Below are 26,692 nucleotides of genomic sequence, written 5' to 3'. Positions count from 1 at the left end.
TACAGTGATTAGACTTACAACAGGACATGCTCTGCATGCTGCTGCCAATCTTTGTCGGGCCGCACTACCGTACGGGCCTTCCCTGGATTGATGCTGTCAAAAGACTGGCACTGAGGAGAATAATCCGCCTCCTTCTCTGCCCCGTCCCGCCTCCGATGCTACCCTGCTCAGTGCTGTAAATGCTGGGACGGCAGGCCAAGCTGCTCCCACTGTATGTTAAATATGTAAGGTTTGTAGGGATAGGCTGACTCTATTCCAAAGGGCCCTAGGTTTCCTTGCTTAGCTTCTTACTCTCCTTAGAGCTCCTTTGAGGTAAAAAGGTAAAGATTTTCTTACAACACTAAAGGTCACCCTTTACACAGCAGATAAGCAGTTGCTGACTATCAAGCTTTCCTTTAATGCATTTAAGAGTCAAAATATCTTTGTCTCCGTTCCTCCTATTGCTCTCTGAGAGGTTCGCCAATGTTCAGTTCAAGTGACAGGTTAGCCTCTGATACTTGAGACACTATCCTCTCTTGACTGGAAATAGGTTGGTTAAGTACTTACATCTGAAATCTATACACATATAAAGTATATATATATATATATATATATATATATATAAAAGGCATATACCGCTGACTCATCACAAAATCTCCTGAACCATAAGGCTGCACTTCCTTGCCAGTGGCAGTTTTAGAGCAGTCCATTATTCAAATCGGGGAGCCACACTCAGCAATGTTTGACAGTGTTTAGGGGTGGCAGTTGAAGTGGCTCCCCCATTTGAATAATGGAGTGCCCTGCAACTGCCATTGGTAAGGAAGTCCGGGAACAGAGCATTGTGTCCTCCCCCTCTCGCCGACACCATGCTTTCTTTACAGTCCCGGCTGGGTGGGCTGTCTTAACTCTCCTCTGTAAGGGGGGAATTATTTTAAAATATCCTATCTTAGTGGGTGTCTATGTCACAAAATCAAGATACTGTCCAAATTTCTAGTCCTAGTCCTTATGGTTCAGGAGATTTTGTGATGAGTCAGTGGTATTTGCCATATATATATATATATATATATATATATATATATACATACAGTATATATATATATATATATATATATATATATATATGTGTGTGTGTGTGTGTGTATATATATACTTTATATAAAACATCTGCTCCAGAGACCTTCACTGTGCTCTTCTGTACATGGACAGGGACACCACATTTACAGTGAAGCGTCATTTTGAAATGCAATTCCATACTTAATATTTGAATCATCACTACCACAGGGGAACAGAAATTCTGATTGAAGGTCCACGGTGGGTGCACTGACCCAAGCAAGTGCAGAATGAAGATGTTTTATGGTCCTTCTCTTCCATGTAAAAGAGTTTGCTATGAGGCTCAGCGTTTGCTAATTACTTCTCCGAGAAATGGTTTGAATAATTTTATCTGCTTGTTATCAAATATTTTATATCGTTGCTCACACAAAAATGTCCTTAAGATTTCAGCAGTTAGAGTTTACAAGAAAGACTGGAATTTTTTTATTTTTGCCTATTTTATTTTATGGAGAATTCCTTAGGTGGCAGAGGTGGCACATTCTCCTAGCTGTGCGTAATCATTTTCTGAGCATGCACCATAGCTGCCGACTTCCACAATGATGCGATTCTGCCGCTGGGTCCGTCCACTTCACTCGTAAGTGGGTGTCTGGGTGGTGGGCAGCGGGCTGGCTCCAGGAGTCTTACCCACTTTTCAGGGCGGCCGGGAGTGCCACCTGATTTCAGGAGCCTCCCGGCTGTACCGTGAGAATAGACAAGCATGGCATGCACAGTGCAGATTCATGTAAGATGTGAATTCAAGATGCAAATTCATTTACGAAGAGTTGGGCTGAAAAATCCAACACTTCTGAGTGTGTTTCTTCCCAATATTTCAAAGGGCAATGCTTTTACTAGCAAGACACAGCTAGTGTTTAGTGTGTTTCTGCCCAATATTTAAAATGGCAATGCTTTTACTAGAAAGACATAGCTAGTAAAAGTGTTGCCCTTTTAAATATCGAGCTGAAACATACTCAGAAGTGTTGGGTTTAAAACTCACCTATTCGTAAATAAACCCCCATGTTTCTAGAACATTTTAAAAAGATTTCCAACTGTGTCTTCATCTGCACAAGAGGGGAATAGTCTGTTGTTTCAAATAAGTTTTCTATAGTGTAATGAACGTTTGACAAAGGGCAAAAAGGGCACCTAGTCATAATTATGTAATGTATAACATTCTCACAACTCTGTAGTACTACAAGATATTGTGCATTTATTCAACAACACAGTAAATGCTCTTTGCTAGCCATTATTTATTTAAATGGGCCCTTTGTGAACTGTTAATGGTTCACAATAGGCAGTACAAATAAGTAGTGCTATTCAACAAGGCACTACAGTATACTGTTAGATGGCTTCTTATAATTAGCTTACAAAACATACAGCTAGAATGATATTGTGTAATGATACTTAAAAACGATGCAATTGAATGAATGGTCCATCTAATAGAAAGAATCTCTGTACGCTAACATTAATGCGGCTCACTATACTGATAAAAACATTATGAAATAATAAAACAGAAAAAGATCTGCGTCTTTGCACTGGAGTGTTCAGTTAGCGAGCCGAGTGTCTCAGATCCCGGATTAGACTCTAATATAGAGCTTGCTCTAACTGCAGAAGTCTGTTAGTTAGAAAGCTGCAGGGTATTGTGTTTGACAAGCTGAAAATATGCACTGTAATTTCTATGCCTATAGCTTTCATAAATCCGAATAGGGAAGCTGGTATGTAGGACAAGGCTGCACTGATCCTTGGACCATTCAAGATTTTTGGCCTGTAAACTCAATTATCAGCTGGCATCTGAGAGGCCTAGTAAGGGGATAGCATTATCAGCTATCACGCACTATTTGGGGATTTCAGGACATGAGCACCTGCTGGTAGAGCTACAATAAGGCCACCGAATTGATGGTCAGGGACTACACATGAAAACAATAAGTGCTGGGCAAACATAACCTGCATCTTTTCAGTTACAAGTTGAATGCCCTCAATTTCCTAGGTGGTGGTCCCATTGCTAAACCCTGCAAACATGGAATATTTCCCCAAGAACAGACTACGCACTTGTCCCATGTATATGATGTACCTGTTGTAGGGTTTTCAGTTGCAAAATATTTTATTATTATTATAAATATTGTTATTATTATTATTATTATTATTACAACAACAACAAATTGCTGTGTTTTGTACTTAAAATATAATGACAATTTCAGTTCCCTTTAAGAGCCAAACAATTACTGTCCTTTAGGTTGAAATACATCATGCTTTTAAATCCATATAACCTGGTTATTGTTACATTTCCACCGTGAAATGTAGCAAAACAAACAGATATAAGAATATATGGCTATGGTAAGAGAACACCACATCAGATTTATCTATATCACTGTTGCTGCATTATTTATTGTACCAGACAGAGCAAGGCAATCATTTCCTTAAATAAAATAACAGAGCCTGGCTGGAAATGCCAATATAAATCCTATGAAGTGCAACATCAATTAACCTGGTGGCAGAAGGGAAATAAGATTCTTGTGAAAGCACTTATTGATGGGTATGGGTCGAGTATATCTTAGTTGCCTTCTTGTGCCCATAATGCCTTTCCAATAGACCTGTAATGAAGTGACTTTTGATTATCCGCTAGAGGCTCTACACAGATAGCAAAGAAATTAAACACTAAGGACATTAAAGTATTGCAAATGTTATTATAGGAATTCCAGAGCTTGTTCACCAAACAACCAATCAATGATTATTTAATGGGAAACACTATAAACAGACAGAACTAGTCCTGGATCCACGCAAATATTTAACAGAGCACGAAATTTTAAATGCCAGCTATTTTATATGAAACAGTTATGATATACTCCAAATGTACATGTGTAAAGGGCCTATTTACAAAAGGGGTACTGTGGAAAATCTCCAGCAAACTGATCTATACCCAAATAAAGTATAACTAAGATGTAAGATTGAGGGGCCACAGATCCTGTATCTGCTGAGGTTTCTATGGGGCCTGCTTAATAGTGAAAATTGCCAAGTTCTGGTAAGCATAGCTTTCTGCAAGCTCATGTTGTACCAATGAGAAATTAAATATTGCCTGAATTTTCCAAAACTCATATGCAGGTACAGGGGCTCCAATAGGAACACCTCTCTGCAATGTGTAAAAAGGTAAGTGATCACTAATACTATGGAACTCACTTCTCCAAAAATGTTAGCAGGGCAAAGGCACAATTCACTATGAATCATGTAATCGCAGCCCCGCTCTGAGCCATAATCCCATGAATTGATGTTGCTATGAAGCAAAGCGTACCAATTTTACTGTCAATTGAGCATTAGCTCTAGTTTGCTCTGGGAGGGTGTCAGTTCCTCTAAGGCAGTGGTTCCCAAACTATGTGCCCAGGCACCCTGGGGTGGCGGGAGGCTCTTGCAGGGGTGCCTCGAGTTGGTGGTCCAGGACCAAATCAAATTATTTATGGTCAAAGTGCTTGTCAAAACCAGTGCTAGTGGCTGCCAATCATAACAGTCAGAAGCACAACTGTACACCACCACATAACTGACCCTAAGGATGACAGGTACAGTAGGCACAATTTATTTAATTAAATTTTTTTGCCATATTTATCAATACAAGTCTTTTTTCATAGGGGTGCCGTGAAAAAAATGCTGATACTCTAGGGTGCTGTGATTCAAAAATGTTTGCTCACCACTGCTCTGAGGTTTTCATAACAGCATTATATTTATGACAGAATTTGAAGATAAAAATGTTCCATTTCTGCTTTGTGATTTTTACAAACGTTACAGTGCTATAAAGTATTTAACTGTGTATTTTTAAAGAATTTCTGCTAGTAAAATGTTATTATACCACCTTTGTTTGTACAGATTCCTTAGAGACAAGTGCTATGTGACAGCTCTGTTTCCAAATTGTTTACTATCAGTCATTCTACTCTGAGTTTTAGTTGCACCACATTCACTTTCTTTTCACATTTTATCACTTCTTACATAGAAGATGATCCAGTTATACCCCTTTCACACTGCACAAATAACCCGGTATCAACCCGGCATATCGCCGGGTCGACACGGGTCAGTGTGCGGTGTGAAAGCGCCATGTTGGATTTCCCTGGTCGCCTGACTCAGAAATTCAACCTGGGCTATAAGCAGTGTCATTCCCGGGTTGAATACCGGGTCAGTGGCTCTGTAAACGGATTCCCGGGTTGAGCCAATCCGGGACCCGTTTACAAGATAGGGAGAGGTGGCGCTGAGATGAGCTCATCTCCCAGCACCGCCTCCACCTCCGCCCCTGCTGCCGGCTCCACCCCCCGCCGCTATGGCAAACCGACCCGGGTCTGGAAGCCAGCAGAAAGAGGTAGGAGAGTCTCCAATGCCGGATCCCACCCAGGAATGAGCTGTTTCTAATTCCCGGATGGGATTCGGCATTGGAGATGTGAAAGGGGTATTAGGGGCAAGTTGGGTCCTGCAAGCTGTTCTCATGGCGAACCCGCACTGTGAATTGCACTTGCAATCCAATAGCCACTCACATTGCATTTTTTTGTGCATAGCCTCCTGAGCAAGTGAAAAGGCAAGGAAAGTATTTATTTTACGGTAAAAATGTCAGGACTCACTTCAGAAGTAGCCCTTCTTTGTTTAATCAGTCCTTTATTAGTGTTGATGATACAGGCTTCAGAGCTGATCGTTGCATCACATGAAATAGTGAGTCCTAATGTAATGCTCATTCCTCCTCATGAGTAGACATTTTTATTCTGTAACCATATAATGAACTTCTGGATTTTTGAGTCTCAAGTGCATTATTTGAATTTCTTTAACTTCAGTTGCCACATATTTGACCATTCATCTAATCCACCTAGATTCATCAATCATTATTTTTGCCCATGACAGACATATTGATTAAAGACAATAGCAGATGTTTTTGTTTGTGGAGTGTCGCCAGTAGCCCCGAGGATCTCCCGGGACCCCAACCTGATCTCAAGTCTTCTGGGATCCAATGTTATCACTCTATAAACTTTCCATCCAAATCCAACCAATGGAAAGCCCAGAACAGGCTCCCTGTGTCAAAGGTATGCTCACCATACACCAAAGGGAGGTCCAACCGGGACCCCCAACCCCCTAGTATGTCTTCTGTGATCCAATGTTACCACTTTGTGAAGTTTTCCTCCAAATCCATCCAGTGGAAAGAAATTCAAAATTTGCTGGATATTCCCTGAAAACAGCCATGTTCATGGTGTACCTGCAGATATTAAGGATTCCCCAGTTGTACCATGGAGGGATCTCAGCAGATTTCTTTGATATCTTTTGCCTCTCTCCATATCCGAGAGCATATGCTGACCCCATAGATTTACTTTACAAAACTCCAGAATGCAAAGCTCCGGAATGCAGAGGGCGTTAGTCTATAGTAGCCCTAGGCTTCCATATGTCAGCCATTGGTGACGCATGGACCCAGCACAGGAGTAGGCTGTGGGGGACCTGAACCAGGAAGCAATGTATTAGCGTAAACTATCAATCTTCTTCCAGATCTTCTCTGAGATGGACTCTTATTGGAGTCCGTCTCCCGGCAACAGCTTGTTTGTAAATTTATTTTCGCAATGTGAATTTATGCGTAAAATATTGTTCACATCTGCATTTAATATGCTGATTGTGCTAAATATGCCCCTTAGAACTTGCTATTGTTTAATAAATTGTAGCCTTTCTACCAACAAAGCTCAGCCTTTGTGAAATGCCTTGAACACTGGACGATGTGTTTCTGTATCCTACCAGTGCTGGAAGCTCAAGCTAAGAGCTGTTTATTCAAGCCTTTCTTTAGTGGGGTTTTTGTTTGGTTTGGGCTGCAAGCTGGTTAATATTAGCTGAAATGAGCTTTTGGGAAAGGGAAAAACATGTATACAACTGATTTTTCTTGGCAGCACCAGTCTCAGTGGGATAGTAGTATGATATTGTTTACATCCCATATGTACGTGTTGAAACAAAGCTTGCTGACATTTTCTTGGCATGCCAACTGTCTCAGAGGCCCATAACCTTAAGTTGTAAGCAGTGCGAATGGCATGTAGAAGTTATATAACAAAACACATAGCTACTAATGCTCCCTCATTTCTACGGCCAGTTCCAGGATTTGAGATCTGTCCCTCTAAACTTTGCAAGTTATAGTTATTGGTGAGAGGTATTTAAAGTGCACTGTAAACAAATATAAACATAATGGGCGGGATATACTAAGGCAATAATGCAGTAAAAACCCTGTTTCTTTCCGATGTGATCAGATCCCTCCCAGCATGCCCCACAGCCGCTGTGACCTGACGGACTCCCGGGTCATAAACCCGAAGGTTCAGGGAAGGGCGAAAATTGCGAGGGAAAGCTCTTATCAGAAGAGCTGTCCTTTGCAATATAAATCGCATATGTTAGCACATATGCGAATAGTATCGGTGCAATGTCTGGCAGTGTGTGGCAGGAAGTACACTGCAAGGTTAGTACATACCACCCGATATGATGGGATTGTAGTACTCCAATGTTCGCTGACACACTCTTGTACATGAGGTGCTTAGATGCACTGGCTCAGCAGAAAAATATCCCTGCAATCTCAAATACTGGCTACTATACAAAATTGTTCTGAGCATACCTCACTTGTAATGCAAATGTACCAATTATTATTAATATGCCACCATTGAGCTTCAGGGGCTTACACCTTCTCCACAGCCGTTTTGTGAGTGTTTCATTCAAGTCATGTAATTTAACTGTCGCAGGACAGAACTGTAATCTATGGTATAAATGTATTATCATCCTGCCATGCATTCTAGAAGCTAGATTATAACTGCGTCTAGAGCTACAGTAAATAGCATGCCATACTACACTTTGGTAGATCTATTCAGTTCTATTACACTTATAGGTAGATTTACTAACCTGAGGTTTGTCAAAGCCACTTATGATCAGGAGCTTTGACCACTGTATTTAAAAAGGCAATGGAAATAATGCAAGTCTAACTTAGCATTAATTTCTGTCACTGTTTTAAAACTATTGTTCTAAGCACTATTAGTGAGCACCATACTCACCACCATACTCTTCGTATAATCAGTGCTGATCTGGACACTCCTCCCGATGTCCCCCAGGCAGGAGCAAGCTGAGCCATAGCTGAGTAACAGCATGTCGCACTGAGGATTTGTCAGGGAGATATCCCAAGGTCTGCTGGGAGGCGAGCGGGTGCTGCTGATAGACATCTGCAGCAGGGACCCCACTGATTGCACTGCTGCTTCACTGTAACAGTAGCCTGCACCTCTGTCTGATGGCCAACATTTGTTCTCTCTACCTCTGCTGGAGGGATGCATACAGGTCTGTTAATTTTCTTTTTGGGACACTGAAGGGGCATGTGGTGTGGTCTGGTGGGCATTGCAAAGGCATGTATTGTGGTCTGGTGGCATGTGGGGGACTGAGGGACACTGAAGTGGCATTTTCTGGGAATTGAGGGGTCATGAAGGAGCATATGAGGTAGTTTGCAGGTCATTTAAGGTTCATTTCACGTGGTATGATTCATGTGGAGTTGTATGAGGGGCACGAAATGGACATGTGGGGTGTTGAATGAAAAAGATTTAAATATTACATATAGCACCATGCCTTATATTAATGCCGTACCTGATGAAGTATTAACAAGAATCCAAAATGCGTTGCAGGGACACCATACAATAGCCCTTGATGGAATCAGTATCTTTTACCCAGACTAGGCCATATATATTTATATGCTCAGTGGTGGAACTTGTGAGTGGTGGACCCAGGTGCAAAAATACAGTATACTTTGGGCCCCCCTCCCCTGACCAACCCCAAGTTCACGATATGCCACATGCGAGTGGGTGACAGGAAGAAGCAGAGGTTAACAGGAAGAAGCAGTGGGTGGCAGAGAGAGGCAAGAGGCATAGACTGACAGAGAGAGGTAACAGGGCTAGGCCTGTGCTGTGTGTAGATCTGGGGAGTATACCTTGGTGGAGGTGGGTGTTGAAAGAACACTCTAGTCTTCCTATACCCCAGGGAGGCCGCATGCCCTTTCCCAAGATGGCCATGAAGATCACTATTGAGAATGTGCAGGGGCCATCTTATTTCTCCATAAACTGTTCCAGCATCCCAGCCCAGCTAGCCATTTGCTGTATACACTCACAGTTTGATGAGCTCTATGAAATCCCTCCAGCTCCACTCCATCACCAGTGCACATGTCACAGTGGGTATGGCTGTACCTGCTATCTATCAGTAAGCCTACACCACTGGTTATGTAACTGGGCTGTTCATAGTTTGAGTCATCCACTGGTGTGTGCCTATATAACTCTGCAATACCAGCACCTGCACACAAATCATTCCAACAGTGGGAACACAGCGGCCACTGCCCTGTCTGTGAGGGGGGCCCCACCGCCTGTGCTTTCCTCAGTTTCAGCACTCTGTCAAACAGGCTCTGACAGCATCAATTACACTGGCCAAAAAGTTGCCTTTAATTCACAGACAGCTGTGATTCAGGAAGAATTAGAGGTAGTACGTGACTGTGATCATCAGCGCTGACAGACAGCAGGACTGGGGAGACAGGTGGCAAATTAATCCGGCTGCACGCACACAAGGTCAACCCCACCTCCCTCAGGGAGGGGCAGGTTCCTCAGGCAGTAGGGCCCACCCTGCTCCATTCGCTGAGCCAGGTAATCTGACTTTGTTCAAAATGGTTGAGTGGTGGCCCAGGGGAAAAACTCATTGCTGTCTGGGCAGCAGTGGGCCCTTAGTCCCCAGGGGCCCTGATGCAAGGCACCTGTTGCACCAATGGTAGTTCCACCTCTGTACATGCCTACTTCAGTGGTGCCGAGCTGCTCTGTCCGTGAACCTTCTGCTTTTCCTAGCACTTACCCACTGCAGGACCACTAGAGGGTGAGAGACTTAAGGACTCTCTGGAGGAATATTGGTTGGACTAGTTTGCTCCTAATATGTTTATATTTATGATTAATAAATACCGTGAAACTTTTCCCCTTATTTCCCTTGTGCAAACTATCCCTTTTCATTGGGTAAGTCGTAGAACACAGTTTTCTAATATCATTTTCCTGGGATTTTGGCACCAATCACATCTACTATATTTTTTCTATCTATATGCCTGTGGACTTGGTGTTACTCCATATCGTATTTGTGAGGCGGCCTTTTTCCTGGTTTATTGCTCAAATTGTGGATACCACTCAGTTTATTTTCCAGTCTTATATTAATGCTCCAAATTCATAAGTTGCCACACAGCTGTAGAGACTAATCAGGTCTAAAATCTTGCCATCTAGAATTAAAATGTGCAGTCCTCAGTGACCAGCACCCTGCCCAAAAATATCCTAGAGTGAACACTATAGCCCAGCAAGCATAACAAATAGGGGCATATTTATCAAGGAATATCTGTGGGATAGCCCCAGAAAACACCCATCATATATTAAAGAGCCCCTGATTGTATCTACAGGGGACCACAGTAAACATCTACTGCAATCCCCCACTTTTGGTAGCACATCCAGTCCCTATAGTTTGCCTTTAATTGAGATTCTCATTACCCTGTAATTGTTCCTTTGTTATGGATTAAAAATACTCTAATGCTCTATATATATTTAATATACACTGCTCAAAAAAATAAAGGGAACACTTAAACAACACAATGTAACTCCAAGTCAATCACACTTCTGTGAAATCAAACTGTCCACTTAGAAAGCAACACTGATTGACAATCAATTTCACATGCTGTTGTGCAAATGGAATAGACAACAGGTGGAAATTATAGGCAATTAGCAAGACACCCCCAATAAAGGAGTTGTTCTGCAGGTGGTGACCACAGACCACTTCTCAGCTCCTATGCTTTCTGGCTGATGTTTTGGTCACTTTTGAAAGCTGGTGGTGCTTTCACTTTAGTGGTAGCATGAGACAGAGTCTACAACCCACACAAGTGGCTCAGGTAGTGCAGCTCATCCAGGATGGCACATCAATGCGAGCTGTGGCAAGGAGGTTTGCTGTGTCTGTCAGCGTAGTTTCCAGAGCAGGGAGGCGCTACCAGGAGACAGGCCAGTACATCAGGAGATGTGGAGGAGGCCGTAGGAGGGCAAGAACCCAGCAGCAGGACCGCTACCTCCGCCTTTGTGCAAGGAGGAACAGGAGGAGCACTGCCAGAGCCCTGCAAAATGACCTCCAGCAAGCCACAAATGTGCATGTGTCTACTCAAACGATCAGAAAGAGACTCCATGAGGGTGGTATGAGGGCCCGACGTCCACAAATGGGGTTTGTGCTTACAGCCCAACACCGTGCAGGACGTTTGGTATTTGCCAGAGAACACCAAGATTGGCAAATTCGCCACTGGCGCCCTGTGCTCTTCACAGATGAAAGCAGGTTCTCACTGAGCACATGTGACAGACGTGACAGAATCTGGAGACGCCAAGGAGAACATTCTGCTGCTTGCAACATCCTCCAGCATGACCGGTTTGGCAGTGGGTCAGTAATGGTGTGGGGTGGCATTTCTTTGGGGGGCCGCACAGCCCTCCATGTGCTCGCTAGAGGTAGCCTGACTGCCATTAGGTACCTAGATGAGATCCTCAGACCCCTTGTGAGACCATATGCTGGTGCGGTTGGCCCTGGGTTCCTCCTAATGCAAGACAATGCTAGACCTCATGTGGCTGGAGTGTGTCAGCAGTTCCTGCAAGACGAAGGCATTGATACTATGGACTGGCCCGTCCGTTCCCCAGACCTGAATCCAATTGAGCACATCTGGGACATCATGTCTCGCTCCATTCACCAACGCCACGTTGCACCACAGACTGTCCAGGAGTTGGCGGATGCTTTAGTCCAGGTCTGGGAGGAAATCCCTCAGGAGACCATCCGCCACCCCATCAGGAGCATGCCCAGGCATTGTAGGGAGGTCATACAGGCACGTGGAGGCCACACACACTACTGAGCCTCATTTTGATTTGTTTTAAGGACATTACATCAAAGTTGGATCAGCCTGTAGTGTGTTTTTCCACTTTAATTTTGAGTGTGACTCCAAATCCAGACCTCCATGGGTTAATAAATTTGATTTCCATTGATCATTTTTGTGTGATTTTGTTGTCAGCACATTCAACTATGTAAAAACAAAGTATTGAATAAGAATATTTCATTTATTCAGATCTAGGATGTGTTATTTTAGTGTTCCCTTTATTTTTTTGAGCACTGTACATATGTGCACACAGATGGTTGTTAAACAGTATCTGTACTGTATATTTTACATAGTAACTTGAATTCACAGAAGGGGCTGTATTTATCACTATAGAGAGTGACTCTGACTTGTGCTGGTATTTTGGTCATACAGGATCCTAGGCATGCATTTTACAATTCATTCATAAAAATGCTCCCATTTGCATTGGCTTCAAACATATTAAGCAGGTTATTGAAGTGAATCTTTATAGTAATGCACAAAAGCAACACCATCTGTTTCTGTCAATTCAATCAACAGATCCACAAACAGCAGTAAACGAACATCTCACTATTAAAACTAAACAATAGTAACGCAGTGAAATTTGTATACATGGTATCTGAAGTATTTTTATCACTGTAAAAAGTAAAAACTGGTAAGCTTTGTTGTTTTTTTGTTCTGTTGCCGTTCTGATACCTTCAAAGGGGTTCAGTGTGTAATACCACTATTCAGGATGAACGACACCGGCATCCCGACATTGAAGATCTTGACTCGGAGGGGGTAAGTATTTTTACCCCCCCCCTTCCCTAACCCTCTGTGGGTGGATGCTAGGGCTAACCGTCTGGGAGTGGCGGCTAGGGCTAACCCTTCGGGGGAAGCGGCTAGGGCTAACCCCCCCAGGTGTTTAATCCTAAAGTGAACCCCGATACTTAACTTTGGGATGCCGGCTATCGGTGTTCCAGTGCCAGTCTTCCGAGTGGTAGTGGGATTCCAGCGTTGGTCACATGACCACTGGCACCACATTCATCGGGATGCTAAACGCATCCTCTTCAAAGTGCCTAGCAGTATAGTGATAACTTCATGCAATTTTACTTTTTTATAGCCTACTGTTCCAAATTATATTTATATGTTAATATTATCCAGTGGTGTATTTTACCTATGAGCTGCAGGACTTCAGCCACTCCAGGTAAAATATGCCACCCAGCCAGTGTCAGTGAAACCAGATGCAGTCCCTGAATGTATTGGCTTCATTGTGACTGCCAATGACTTCCTATAGGAAGTCCTATCTGTCAGTCACAGACACACAAGGCAGCCCCATTGGGAGGTGCGATAAGCAGAGAGCTGGCTTCTTGTAGGAAGCCACTCCCTACCTTTGGCGCAGCCCAATCCAGCTTCTGTGGGCTGCGGTGGATGCAGTCCATAGAAGCTGTGGGTTTGTGCATGCATGCGCAGTTGCACCGTGGCATCTGCGCAAGCAACAAAATAGTGTCAATTGATGACACAAAAGCCCACCCCCAGCCTTGAAGTTTAAAACACTCCCTTCTTATCCAATCACTCCATTCCTTATAAGCAGGGGTTAATGTGGGCAGGAACAGGGTGGAACTGAGGTCTATCATCTGTAATGGTAGTAATTCACAGTAATTCCAACAGATAAGCCCGCCCTGCCACCCAAGTAAATAGATGGTGCAGGAGGCGCTATTGTCACTGAAGAGCTGCATCTGCCTCCCCTCCCTCAGATACTGGTGGCTCCATGGTCCTCCACCGCCCTGCCCCTCCTAGTACTCACACATGCTATGTCTGTCGGCTGGCATTCATTCCCTCCTCAGGTGCCAGTGGCTTCCTTTTCCAGCATAGCATATTTTATGACATGCTGTCACCGCCTCTTTAGATAACAAGAGCCACGAAGAGGAGCAGGCTCTGTGCATGCTTAAGACCAAGTGAGAGGGGGCTGGATCGATACAGAGAGGCGGGGAAGTTGCTGAAGGGACATAGGGCAGGGAGCTGCTGGAGTGACAGAGGCAGAGATGTGTATAATTTGTATACTGTGGGCATTGTGTATATAATGTTGAGGTATTAAAAGCATTGCTCACTATTTACACTCTTAAATTCATTCCCATGGGCAGTAATAATTCCAAAACAATGTGGCTTAACAAAAAGATTAAGGAACTACTGGCTAAAAAGAGGCGTCCATTCAAAAAGTATAAATCAGACGGGAAGGCGGAGTCATTCCAGTACTATAAGGATTGCAACAAAATATGCAAAAAAGAAATAAGAGCGTCTAAAATAGAAACGGAAAAGCTAGTAGCAAAAGAAAGTAAATCAAACCCCCAAAAGTTTTTTTAATTACATCAACAGCAAAAGATTAAAGAAGGAGAGTATAGGCCCTTTAAAAGGTAAGTTGGGCATCCTTATCGGACGATAATGACATAGCAGAAAAATTAAACAATGTTTTCTCATCTGTATTCACAAGAGAGGACCAGATGGAAGGATTAACGCATAACCTCAGCAATGATAATGTTCCACTGCTAAACACTTATTTAAGTGAGGAAGTAGTCTGTGACCGATTAAAAAAAATTAAGATTAATAAGTCACCTGGTGCCGACGGAATTCAGCCAAGGGTTCTCATGGAGCTACACTCCGAGCTAGCAAGACCCCTATATTTGATTTTCAATGACTCGCTTACATCAGGCATGGTTCCCAAAGACTGGCGTATAGCGGAAGTTGTGCCGATATTCAAAAAGGGAAGTAAATCTGAACCAGTTAATTATAGACCAGTAAGTCTTACATCTATAGTGTGGAAAGTACTGGAAGGTATTTTAAAGGGATAGAATACAGGAGATCCTTGAGCCAATAAGGTTATTAATAAGAACCAACATGGATTTGTGAAGGATAGATCATTTCAAACTAACTTAATAGGCTTTTATGAAACAGTTTGTGCAAACCTAGATCAGGGAAAAGAGGTGGATGTAATCTGTTTAGACTTTGCTAAAGCTTTCAATACGGTACCTCACATGAGACTTACTGTATCTATAAATTACGAGAACTGGGGCTAGGAAGCACAGTATGCACTTGGGTTAGAAATTGGTTGGATATTAGAGAGCAGTGAGTGGTGGTAAATGGAACTTTTTCAAAATGGATTTAAGTACTAAGTGGTGTGCCACAAGGGTCTGTACTTGGACCACTATTGTTCAACATTTTCATAAATGATCTAGAAATAGGTCTAGAGAGAATGGTGTCTATTTTTTCAGATGATACTAAACTGTGTAAGGTTATAAATTTGGAGGGGGATGCTGAGTCTCTTCAGAATGACTTATTTAAACTGGAAGCATGGCAGCAAAATCTAGAATGAGGTTAAATTTAGATAAACGTAAGGTAATGCACTTCGGTGGCAAGAACAATAATACCACCTACATATTGTGTATTAGTGGCTCTACTACTGTGAGCATTGTGTTTAAGGGGGCACTACTACTGTGGGCACTGTGTATAAGGGGCACTACTGTGTAATGTAAAGTGAATGAGGGGCACTACTGTGTGACATAATGTAAATAAGGGGCACTACCATGTGTCATAATGTCAATAAGGGGCAGTACTATGTGGCGTAATATGAATCAGGGGCACTACCTGAGATGTAATGTGAATACGATTGTAGGACACAGATAGGACACAGGTGGTGAAATCGGGGGAATTCACCTCTCAAGCGTGGTCCATTAGTACAGGGGCCCCTCAGGGCTGTGTCCTCTCACCCCTGCTCTTCTCCCTGTACACAAATGACTGTACCTCAGAGACGCAATCAGTAAGGATCATCAAATTCGCCGATGACACCACCGTCATCGGCCTCATCAAGGATGGGGACGAATCGGCCTATAGACGGGAAGTAGACCGGCTGGCCCAGTGGTGCATCCACAACAACCTTGAGCTCAACCCATCAAAACTCTCGAGATGATAGTGGACTTCAGGAAGAAGTCATCTAGTGCACCTCCGCTAACGATTGCTGACAGTGTGGTATCGCTAGTGGACTCCTTCAAGTTTCTAGGGACCACAATCTCCAGGGACCTTAAATGGGGGTCCAACGCTGACGCCACTGTTGGGAAAGCGCAGCAGAGGTTGTTCTTCCTCAGGCAACTAAGGAAGTTCAACATCCCACAGAAGCTTCTGCTCCTCTTCTACTCCGCGATTGTGGAGTCGGTACTGTGCTCCTCGATACTCGTATGGTACAGCTCCGCCAGCGCGAGGGACAGATGCAGGCTCCAAAAGGTGGTCAGAACCGCAGAGAAGATCATCGGGGCCGACCTTCCCTCAGTCCAGGACCTGTACTTGTCAAGAGCTAGAAAGCGGGCAATGAAGATAGTAAAAGACCAGCTACACCCTGGCCACAGCATGTTTAACTTGCTTCCTTCAGGCAGGCGTTATAGGGCTGTCCCCGCCAGAGCCACCAGAAGCCTCAAAAGTTTCTTTCCCCAAGCGGTCCGCCTGCTGAACTCCTGAACATTGACTGACTAGACGTACATGTAACTAACTTGTGTCCCTACGGTATACCTATCTGTGTAACTTTACTTGCCCCCCCCCCCCCCACACACACACACACACACACACCTGCTTACCTGTTACCTACTTGGCTGTTGTATAGCAAACTGAAGACAAATTCCTAGTATATGCAAGTATACCTGGCCAATAAAGCTGATTCTGATTCTGATTCTATTGTGTGGCATAATTTGAATTGAGATTACTACTGTATGACCATGCCCCTTCCTTGTGAGACACCCTTTTCTTGCAAAGTGCGCTTTCAGCGCGCATTGTTCCTTTGTAAAGTATGGGAGGTAGAGCACAAATTAATAGTTTGCAGAGGGGTACGCCCTGGCTCCGCCTAATGGGATGGGGGTAGGAGGTGAGGGGAAATGAGTTCCACCACCTTTCAAGAACCACTTTAAGCCCTGCCTGTAAGTATGCAATAGCTTATCGTGTACAGCTGCAAAAACAAAAAAGCACTATAATAAAATATGTATGTTATACATTTTAAAACCAAACATATGTGCCAACAAAGGCATACTGTATATCTAAGCAAAAATTAGACCAAGAAGTTTTCAAAGAAACGAAGGGGAGGGGGTTTTCAAATGGACAGCTGACATTATATAAAGATCTCATGATTATTTTGGTTTAACAAATAAAAAATGCTAGCTTGCTTGGATTAACATGCATTGATAAGCATACCATATGTTTTTCCCATTCTCTATGCAAACTACTTCTAAAAACTACAGAACACACAGTAACCTGTGTAATAAAACAAAAACTGTCCCCAAGGCTCCAACTGCTTCTGTGAACAACCTAAAATGATTTGTTCAATTAGCAGCCAGGATGCATTTCAATTTCCAAACAGAAAAGCTCACAGAGAATTTTCAATATGTCATAAATCCATCCCTTTATTTGTTTGGGTTCAGGCACTTGTCATCCACATCAAGCATGTTACTTGCACTGATATTCATTTTGTGTACAAGCACAGCATCATTTGGCGTTGAAGAGCAGAGACATCCCCCAGAGAAGTCTTTTACACACACATCATAACTGCTCTATTACAAGAAGCTTTGTACAAAAAACAACTGTTACAGTTGTCAAAGTCGAAAAATATTACAGAGCACACATTACGTACAAAATACACACACATGCCCACTGCGCGTGCACTTGGTCCGCCGTGCGTGCACATATCCGCAATTTGCGTATGGTCGCTCCTGCGGTCCTGCGCGTGGTATGGGTATTTACGGCGGAGTTTGTGAACGCATGGAGAGCTATCAAAACATTACATATTTAATCCAAATAGTGCACATTGTACACATAGTCCCCCTGCACCACATCAGAAAGTATCAACAGTTTAAATGATTCCAGAACAAAGGGATTCACCTTTACAGGATAGGAGGGGACAGACTAAGGTTATAAGGTGGTGTTTGGTATCCAGCTGTAGGGTATTTTAAGGGTAATATTCCGGTGTTGGTTTGCGGAAGATCGCATGTTCCTGCGGATAGTTAGGTGCAGAAGCAGAATATAGATATAAACTGTATTTACTATATATTATGTATGCGGCGGGAATCCTGAGGAGACCACCCACAAGAGCAGTTGGGAAAGACATCGCCTACCTTTTCAAATCGACCTATGACCTCTCTTCTACTGTAAAAGTGCATTCCTGTGTCCAGTGGACAAAGGGATTACAGTATCCATTGTATTGCTTTTGGAAGTATTGTATAAAAAGCCTATTGCAGCCTGGCCGGACACAAGACTCTCAACGCTATCAACCTGATAGCGGAGGACCGGACCGGGAAGGGCACGCGAATATTCTCACGTATTTACATTGACTGTAGCCATTTACTCTGGTGTATTGTAGTGCATAATTTGTATTGTTAACCCCCTTTCAGAAATATTACTCTGTGGTGTCGGAACCCAGTGATTAACTACAAATCAGTGTTGTGTCCTCTTTTCCCTGCTAAGGTTTAAAGTGTATTACATTACCTAACTGTATAAGGTTTAAAAGTGTATTAATTGGGTGTGTACGCACTGCGTGTCCTTTATACCCCCAGCGCGGCGTTTGCACGCAAAGTCCGTACAGTGATACAGTGTATAAAGTACGTAGCGTGTGTACTAAGTTTAGCGGCCGCAGCGGCTCCATGGTAAAAGAGTGTTTAAAGGTATAGCTTTATGTTTTAAGATAAAATCGACATTATCACAGTAACATCACAGTATTGTGTAGAAGTGACCATAGGTTTTTCCTTACATCTAATTTTATGTGCGATTCGATTTTCCCTCTCGAATTTCGTTTACGAACCAAAACTACGCTGCCGGGGCCAGGAAAACTGTATCCGAGGACGCAGTCATGAGCCACACATACCTGTTTTCTGAAATGCTCCCCGTTGCTGCCCATAACGCCCTTTGGTAAATCAGCCACTGCTCCTAACCTGGATCTAGAAATGAGGAAACTGAAGGGAATTCGCAGTAAGTAGGCCCAAGCTATCCCAGCATGTGAGATCGGGTGGATTTATGCAGTGTTGGACTGGGTCATGAAGGGCCCACCGGGGAAATGGAGTGATAGGGACCCATGCTTAAGGGTGCACCCAGGCACCAGTGGGGGTTTGGCTAACCATTACAGAGTGTATGGGTTGGGCCCCTATATATATATATATATATATATATATATAAAAACAGTTATGACCGGCACTCCTACAGCAGAGACCAAATACCTGGGTGCCTTCCCGTGGCACTGCAAGGTCCAGCAAACAGGATAATGTGATGGGCGGCACTCCAAAGGATTTTCAATAAATCAAACAGCTCACCAGGCCGATTAGCGTTCAACGTTTCAGGTGTCTTTATTTACACCTTTAGTCAGGATACAAAACTTACAGAACAAACATACCTTTTATAACACCAGACACGTGAGACATGCCTCGTCCCCTCCGCTTCCGGCCCCCGGCGCCGACGTCATAGACGCCGTCCCCTACTGCTACGTAGAGGGTAAGCTGAATGGTTGTCATAACAACAATGTTAAACAGAGCTTTGGACGCACTACGTCCAGCTCCTGTAAGCCGCTCTAACCCCGCCTAATGGGCGGAGGTAGTTGTCATAGCTACCAGTCTGACACACCGCAACACGCCGGGCAGCCAGAGCACAAAGCCCGAGGCAAACCATGTGTAAAACACACCGCTAAACGCGGCGACCCATTTCCCATAAAGCACTGATGGAATTGGATGACATCACATTCAATCCCAGTTGCTTCAATCAAAATAGTGCATAAACTAACACCAACACCAAAGACCAGAGGGAACAAAAGATAATAGTACTCAGACAAAAGTGATTACTTCACCAAAGCAGTATACTCTATGTCTTGACACAACCTTACTGAGGTCCAGGCATTTAAATTAGAGATACAGGTGAGTACCATTAGGGTTCAAATAGAAAATCAACAGACAAGATGTAATTTCATTTCCCAAAACATGGGAGCATATTGGTATCAATGATTAAACATTAATCAAGTACAATAATCTAATACTGATCCAAAGCACGCATATGAACTAAGCATACGTTTAACATTGTTGTTATGACAACCATTCAGCTTACCCTCTACGTAGCAGTAGGGGACGGCGTCTATGACGTCGGCGCCGGGGGCCGGAAGCGGAGGGGACGAGGCGTGTCTCACGTGTCTGGTGTTATAAAAGGTATGTTTGTTCTGTAAGTTTTGTATCCTGACGAAAGGTGTAAATAAAGACACCTGAAACGTTGAACGCTAATCGGCCTGGTGAGCTGTTTGATTTATTGAAAATCCTTTGGAGTGCCGCCCATCACATTATCTTATTATATATATATATATATATACATACATACATACATGAAGCACTGCTATTGCATTCATGATAATGTTGCAGATTAATAACAGTAGTGCATGGTAGAAAATACACCATAGTCCTGTGCAATATAATGTAACATACGTATGATGTATAATTACAATGCACAGTCTGGAACCTGATCCCTAGATTTTCCCCTGTTCCCCTGTGGGCCAGTCCGACAATGGATTTATATTGGAGACAGAGCCAGGACTGAGTTAGTGACCTTAGTTTTTTAAACGTTTAGTTTAACACTTAAAAAAAAATAAATGCACTCTCGGTATCCAAAGCAATTGCTTATTATAAATGTGTATATTTTCTGTAGTTTAGACAACAATTTTGCAATCAAATGTAAGATTATATCTAGTGACTGTGCAAAGAGAGGATAATCACTTGTCTGCAGATAACTTTGCAGTTGTACAAAGTAATTTGCATACAAACATCATGATCATTCTCTAATATGTAATTCATTGGCCATTTTTCCGCAGCGAGTTTTCCTCCCGGGAAAGTACTGTTTACACAGTGTGAAATGCATCAGGAGACACATAAATAACACATACTGTACAGTAATAGTGGAAGGAGGGGCCTGCTAAAGATTTCTGTGAGAAAATGATTTCTAAAATGTATAATTCTCTGTGTGCTTAAGAAAATCAGGGTTACACTTACCATAGTGGCGAAACCCCTGGGAGATAAGTGGGGCCCAGCAATGCAAAGAGCAAACTGGAATCTTCTTCTCAGTGGTAAATGAGTGGTGGGTGCATGCTCTATATCTCAATATCGGTGACGTAATAACAAGGCTAAGTAGGGTCATGCACCACTGCTCAGGGGGTAGTATAATGTATACAGATATCTATGTACTGTATATATCAGTGCATGTTCTGTATGTGTGTTTAGTTTGCCACACTTATCACTCACTCGTCTTTAACAATAAGGATAAAAAAGTTATGAAAAAGGGTTTGTGGCAAAATGAACATCATCTTGGGGAATACACAATTACTAATTTAGGTTGTATTCACTGAAATCCAGGTTCAGTATGATATCCCGGCTGTCCCGGAGACCGCTGGTCAGCATACTGACGCCAGGATCCTGGCATCGAGATGGCCGGTGGGGTGGGGGTAAGCGCAACAAGCTCCTTGCAGGCATGCTGCGCTCGCCACGCTGCGGGCTTGGTGGCGAGATGCGCTCGCCACAGATTCTATTCCCACTCTATGGGTGTCATGGACACCCACGAGTGGGAATAGTCCCTGCTAGTCAGCATGCTGACTGTCATGATTCTAAGGGGGCGGGATGTAGGGGGTGGTATTGTGAGACCACCGGTCACATAACTATATCCCACTAGATGGAGCACTGGCTGTATGTAAGGGTGCCTAGATGATGTATGCGCAGGGACGGCTCAAGGGGCGAGCTGGCAGGGCAATTGTCTGCTGTGCTGCGGCCTGAGGGCATAGCTGCAACCACCCCACCAGCGCCATCTGTTAGATTACTGCCAGCCAATAGCTGCCAGGCACTAGGATTCAGCGACTGTGTACATTATTCCTGCATTATTATTTTAAGTATTTGTAGTTTTGAGCTCATAATTATGCTTTCAATTGTATTCATGATTTGTATCTTGTGTTTATGTATTATTCTTATATTGCTTGTATTGTTATTAGAGTATGCTTATGATAATTATGCTTGCCTTCATTCGAGTGTTTTGATTGCACTCTTGTTGACACCTCTTAAAACGAGATAATAAAAAAGCAAGAAAAAACATGTTTGCCGATCATGGATGCCCACAGAATCCCAGACCCTTCCGCACTCAAACCAGCACTTTAACATGTCTCCCCTCCCACCACTGCTGCACTACACTAATAGTGAAATCAGGTGCATTTCTCCATTATACATTAACAGACCCTTATAGCACCTGGGCCTGCAGCATGTCTCAGCAACTGTGTAGTGACATTTCTAATGATACAGCAGAACAATGCTAAAGTGCCAGGAACAAGTTTGAAAGGGATTAAAAAAAAAAAAAAAAAAAAAAAAAGCTATTATTTATTAGGATGTCAAAATAAGAATGAATGAATAAAATGAATAAATAAATAATATAACCATTTTAATTGGTCAGAATTATCTCTATTAGCTTTTATGTTAGTTTTCTCTTTCAATGATGCCTCAATTAACATTTTCTTCTTCCTCAAAGACAAATAACTTGTTAAATTTGCTTAATTTTGTCATCATATTTTTCAAATAACATGCCAACAAAACTAGCCAAATTTCACCATGCAGTGATGTGACTAGCGTGCAATGCACTGTACAAGCTATAGAAGCACACTGTGCTCCCAGTTAGCAGTATCAACCTCCGCTTTGCCTCCCAGATGGGGGGATTTGGTGTAGCTTATAGGGTGGTGTAGTGCAGTGATGTAGTGTACCATATAGGGTATGTAGTGTAGTAATTTATTGCAGTATATAGGGGCATGTAGTGCACTGATGTGGTGTAGCATATAAGGGAATGTAGTGTAGTGATGTAATGTGGCATATAGTGTATGTAGTGCAGTGCATAGGGGCATGTAGTGTAGTGATGTAGTTCAGCATGTAGGGGATGTAGTATACAGAGTGATGTAGTGCAGTGGATAGGGGAATGTAGCGCAGTGATGAAGTGTTATGATACAGTACAATGTATGGGTACACACAGAGGAGCATGTAGTTGAACACGCTGGCAGGGCATGTGACGCATAGGGCATTTGAGGCACAAAGGGGATATTGTCCAGTAATATCCCCTTTTTTCAAAACTTTTGATAATCTGATTATTTTAGTCTGATAGGTTTTATTTTCTTGGGGGGTGGGGGGGGCGGTAAAATAGCTGCCTTGCCCCGGGTGACGAAAATCCTAGTTTCGGCCCTGACAACAGATTGTTAGAAGAAATATAAAGTTGATAAACGTTAATCTTATTATATAGAGACATAAAAATGTGAACCAGAAGAGACTTACTTGTGTCATATTGCGGACTTTTGAATAGAAGATCAATCTCAACATCAGTCCTTAAACATTAGACTATCTTTCTCATAGGCCCTAATATAAAAGTCTCACTGACTAAAAGTTGTTGAGTATAGTGTGGTGCAGGAGCGTTACTCTATTCCCTATTTATTCAGTGTGCAACACTCACCAGTCCTCATTTAATGTCCATGCTTGATTAGCTGATGTTGCACTAGATGTTTCAGTTTTTGTAATGTGCACAGGAGGAGAATTATTGCCTGTATCAACATCAAACAGTAACATCCAAAGATCTGCATGGCTTAACCTCTTGTAAGTAAAACCTAATAAGAGTAGCCACTTATCTTACTTTCCTCCAACTCAAGATATGGACATAATAAAGGTACTTTTGCCAATTTGTCTTATTTATTTATTACTAAGTTACTCATATAGCACCAAAATATTCTGTTGTGCTTTACAACTGGGAACAATACAGTAATAAAATATTAATAACAGACATAGACATAAAAGGTTCCTGCTCGCAAGCTACATAATATAGGAAAATAGGAATCTGATACATGAAGATAAGTGCTATGTATTGCATATTAGTCCAGTCATATTACATACAGATGTTCTTGGTAGAGTATATGTTCTACTTACACAGCTGTCACCTTTTAATGCTTGCCTTATTTTGTATGTGGAGTTAATGGAGTTAAAATGTTATTCACGTACTGTAGATTTTACAATAGGGGATTAACTACTTCTTTACAGCATAGTTGCCTGGTCTTCCTGAAATGTATACACTCCTGGTTTATAGAGATGAGTATTCAATGCTCCCTGAAAGCCACTCACTGGTCTGCACAATGGGCAGAATTGTGTCCTAATGATGCTTGTTGAATAAATAATCCCTACCCACTCAGTGAACACTCAATTAGCAAGTTTGCTATGGTGGGCTTTGCAAAAGCATAACTCAGAACTACTCCAATTTAATTGACACTGAGTAGTTCTGAGGGAACTCCCCACTGCCCTGAGTCAGTGCAGAAGGTTAGGAGGAATGACCTCACTGGCGTTTCTATAATGGGTGCAGTGTGTGCGGTGCACATGGGCCCCTGAGTCCATAGGGGGCCCCCACCGCACACGCTGCACCCATTGTCTAAATACTCACCCCTCCGGAGTCTCGCGCTGATGTCCATGGCGGTGTTAAAACTCTGTGAAAATTTCGCAGCGGGCATTTTCACTAAGTTCTGCGCATGCGCAGTACAAAAATCACTGGAAAAATAGCCACTGCGCCATATTCCCCGAGATCTGCGCATGCGCAGTAGAGTCTGTGCGCTCTAGTACTCAGACTCTCAGTGCTGCCGGCAGAGGGGGGGGGGGGGGCGAACGGAGGAGGCTGCACCCGGGCCTCCTCCTCTCTTAAACCGCCCCTGAATGACCTACTCACTAATTGATGTTGATTTCAGGTGGAGGGTAGAGGGGTTGGGGTAAGCCTGGGACCCTGAAGTATTAGAGTATCCTTGGGAAACTAATTCCCTAACTCAGGAGTAAGCCTAAAGGCTTGGGAGGTGTGCTAACATTTTGAGAAATACTCTATCTAGCATCCACAAATCCCAGGAACTGTATGAACTCTAAAGTAAAGGCACCCAACTTTGGCTCACCATATAACTGTTATATACTTGTTCGTCTTATATGAAAAATAATAATTTCCCATTATTTTACAGGTCTGTTTAATTTTGCCATAAAACTACGAACAGACATTATTCAGAAATATTTAGTATATTGATAAATGCTGAATGCATTCATGTAGAGATTGTATAAAACATATGGTGAAAATGTGAATTTAAAAGTCATAAAATAGCTTCAACTGCTGTCCTTATTTACGTAAGGGAATTCAAATGTTTATGTTTAAAAATCAAACAAAAGAATTTCTACAGTGACCTTACAGAATTGCAGAACGACACAGAGATAAATGAAGTCCATGGTGTTCAGGGCAGCTGGGGATTTATGGCATTCAAAAATACTTGCTCGACACTGACTGCTGGCAGCACTGCATATAATCATAATAGCAAATGTACTACCTTATTTCAGATGTGCATAAATCACTCTAAGCATTGGCATACAGTTCTGTTTCATAGGTTCTCTACATTTAAAATAATACAGACCCTCCTGAGTTCTGTTGAAATGGGAATAAATTGTATTACAGTGTGTACAAAGCTACCTGCCCTAGAAATGGTATTCAAAATATATTAAAGCATTTGCAAGAATGATGTATTTGTTTTAACAGGAGCTGAAAATGTAACAAAGTCTAACCTGTCACTTTTCTCTTGATTTTTACTAGTACTCTATGTGGCGTAATACTGTTCCTTTCCTTCTTAAAGTCATCCACAGATAAGTAGCAATCATATTAGGAATCAGACAATCCACACAGCTCTGTAAAACAGGTTTTATTAGACTGTATCAATTGGATGTGTTATACTTTTTAACACATTGCTCTAGAAATTGACATTTCTATTGAAGTCAAACAATACTGTGCAAAAGGGTCCAGTTGAAAGGCATAGGATGACACTCAAAGACCACCAGCTCTGAACTAATGCATAGTGCAGTCCCTTTGTGGCAGAAACACAACCATTCGCTCCCCTGCACTGTAGGAAGTGCCCCTTAGTAATGTGCCCTCTTCAGTTCAGTTCATCTCATTACAATAATCTTTGTCTGCAAAATTAAATCTTGTTTCTACACTGCTCCAGAAGTTGCGACACATAGGTGTGTAGGGTCTGATTAAGGTTTGCGGGGGGCCCCTGCCAATACAATTGTCAATATGATGTGTTGGAGATGTATATAAGAAAGTATAATGTGTCAATACTACCAGCTCAAATGTATTAAGCGCACAACATAGTACCCATAGTTCACATTATGCCACACAGAAATCCCAGTTCCCGTATGTCATAGTGTCCCCCACACTTGTGATGTACTGTAGCTATATGTGGTCACCCAAGACAACAACCCCATCTGCCCTGTTGGTAATCCGGCACTGTACAGTAGGTGCATCTTTATCCATAAGACAGATGGCAGTGAAAGAATACTAACGGCATACCTCCCAACTGTCCCGATTTCAGCGGGGCAGTCTCACTATTCGGACACTATCCCGCTGTCCCACCCACGGGTTGCAGTATCCCATCGGCGGGGTAGGTTGGGAGAGCCTGATCACCGCTGCCTGTGATCACTGAATTAGATGCATGCACACGGCATCTAAACAATACAGCGAGTAAGGTGGGGGCTGCCCTGCTGCTCAGGGAGCACTGGACACGCCCCCAAAATAACAAAAAACGGGTGTCTTGCGGCGAGGCCCCTTCATCTGAAGTCCTGTCCCTTTTCGGCTGTGCCCGCACCTTTTTGCAGGGCAGAACCCGCTTTAAATAATTAAAAAGTT

General features: G+C 42.8%; 1 protein-coding gene across 8 annotated transcripts in view; it reads right to left on the bottom strand.

The window, feature by feature from the left end:
* Positions 1-26,692, bottom strand: part of AUTS2 (activator of transcription and developmental regulator AUTS2) — a 1,933,147-nt gene that overhangs the window by 1,635,020 nt on the left and 271,435 nt on the right. The gene's annotated exons all lie outside the window — the stretch shown is intronic.

Source organism: Pseudophryne corroboree, chromosome 2 (genome assembly GCF_028390025.1).
Source record: "Pseudophryne corroboree isolate aPseCor3 chromosome 2, aPseCor3.hap2, whole genome shotgun sequence".
NCBI classification, from domain to species: domain Eukaryota; kingdom Metazoa; phylum Chordata; class Amphibia; order Anura; family Myobatrachidae; genus Pseudophryne; species Pseudophryne corroboree.
Note: the sequence above shows the minus strand (reverse complement) of the source record. Positions and strands in the feature narration are given on the sequence as shown.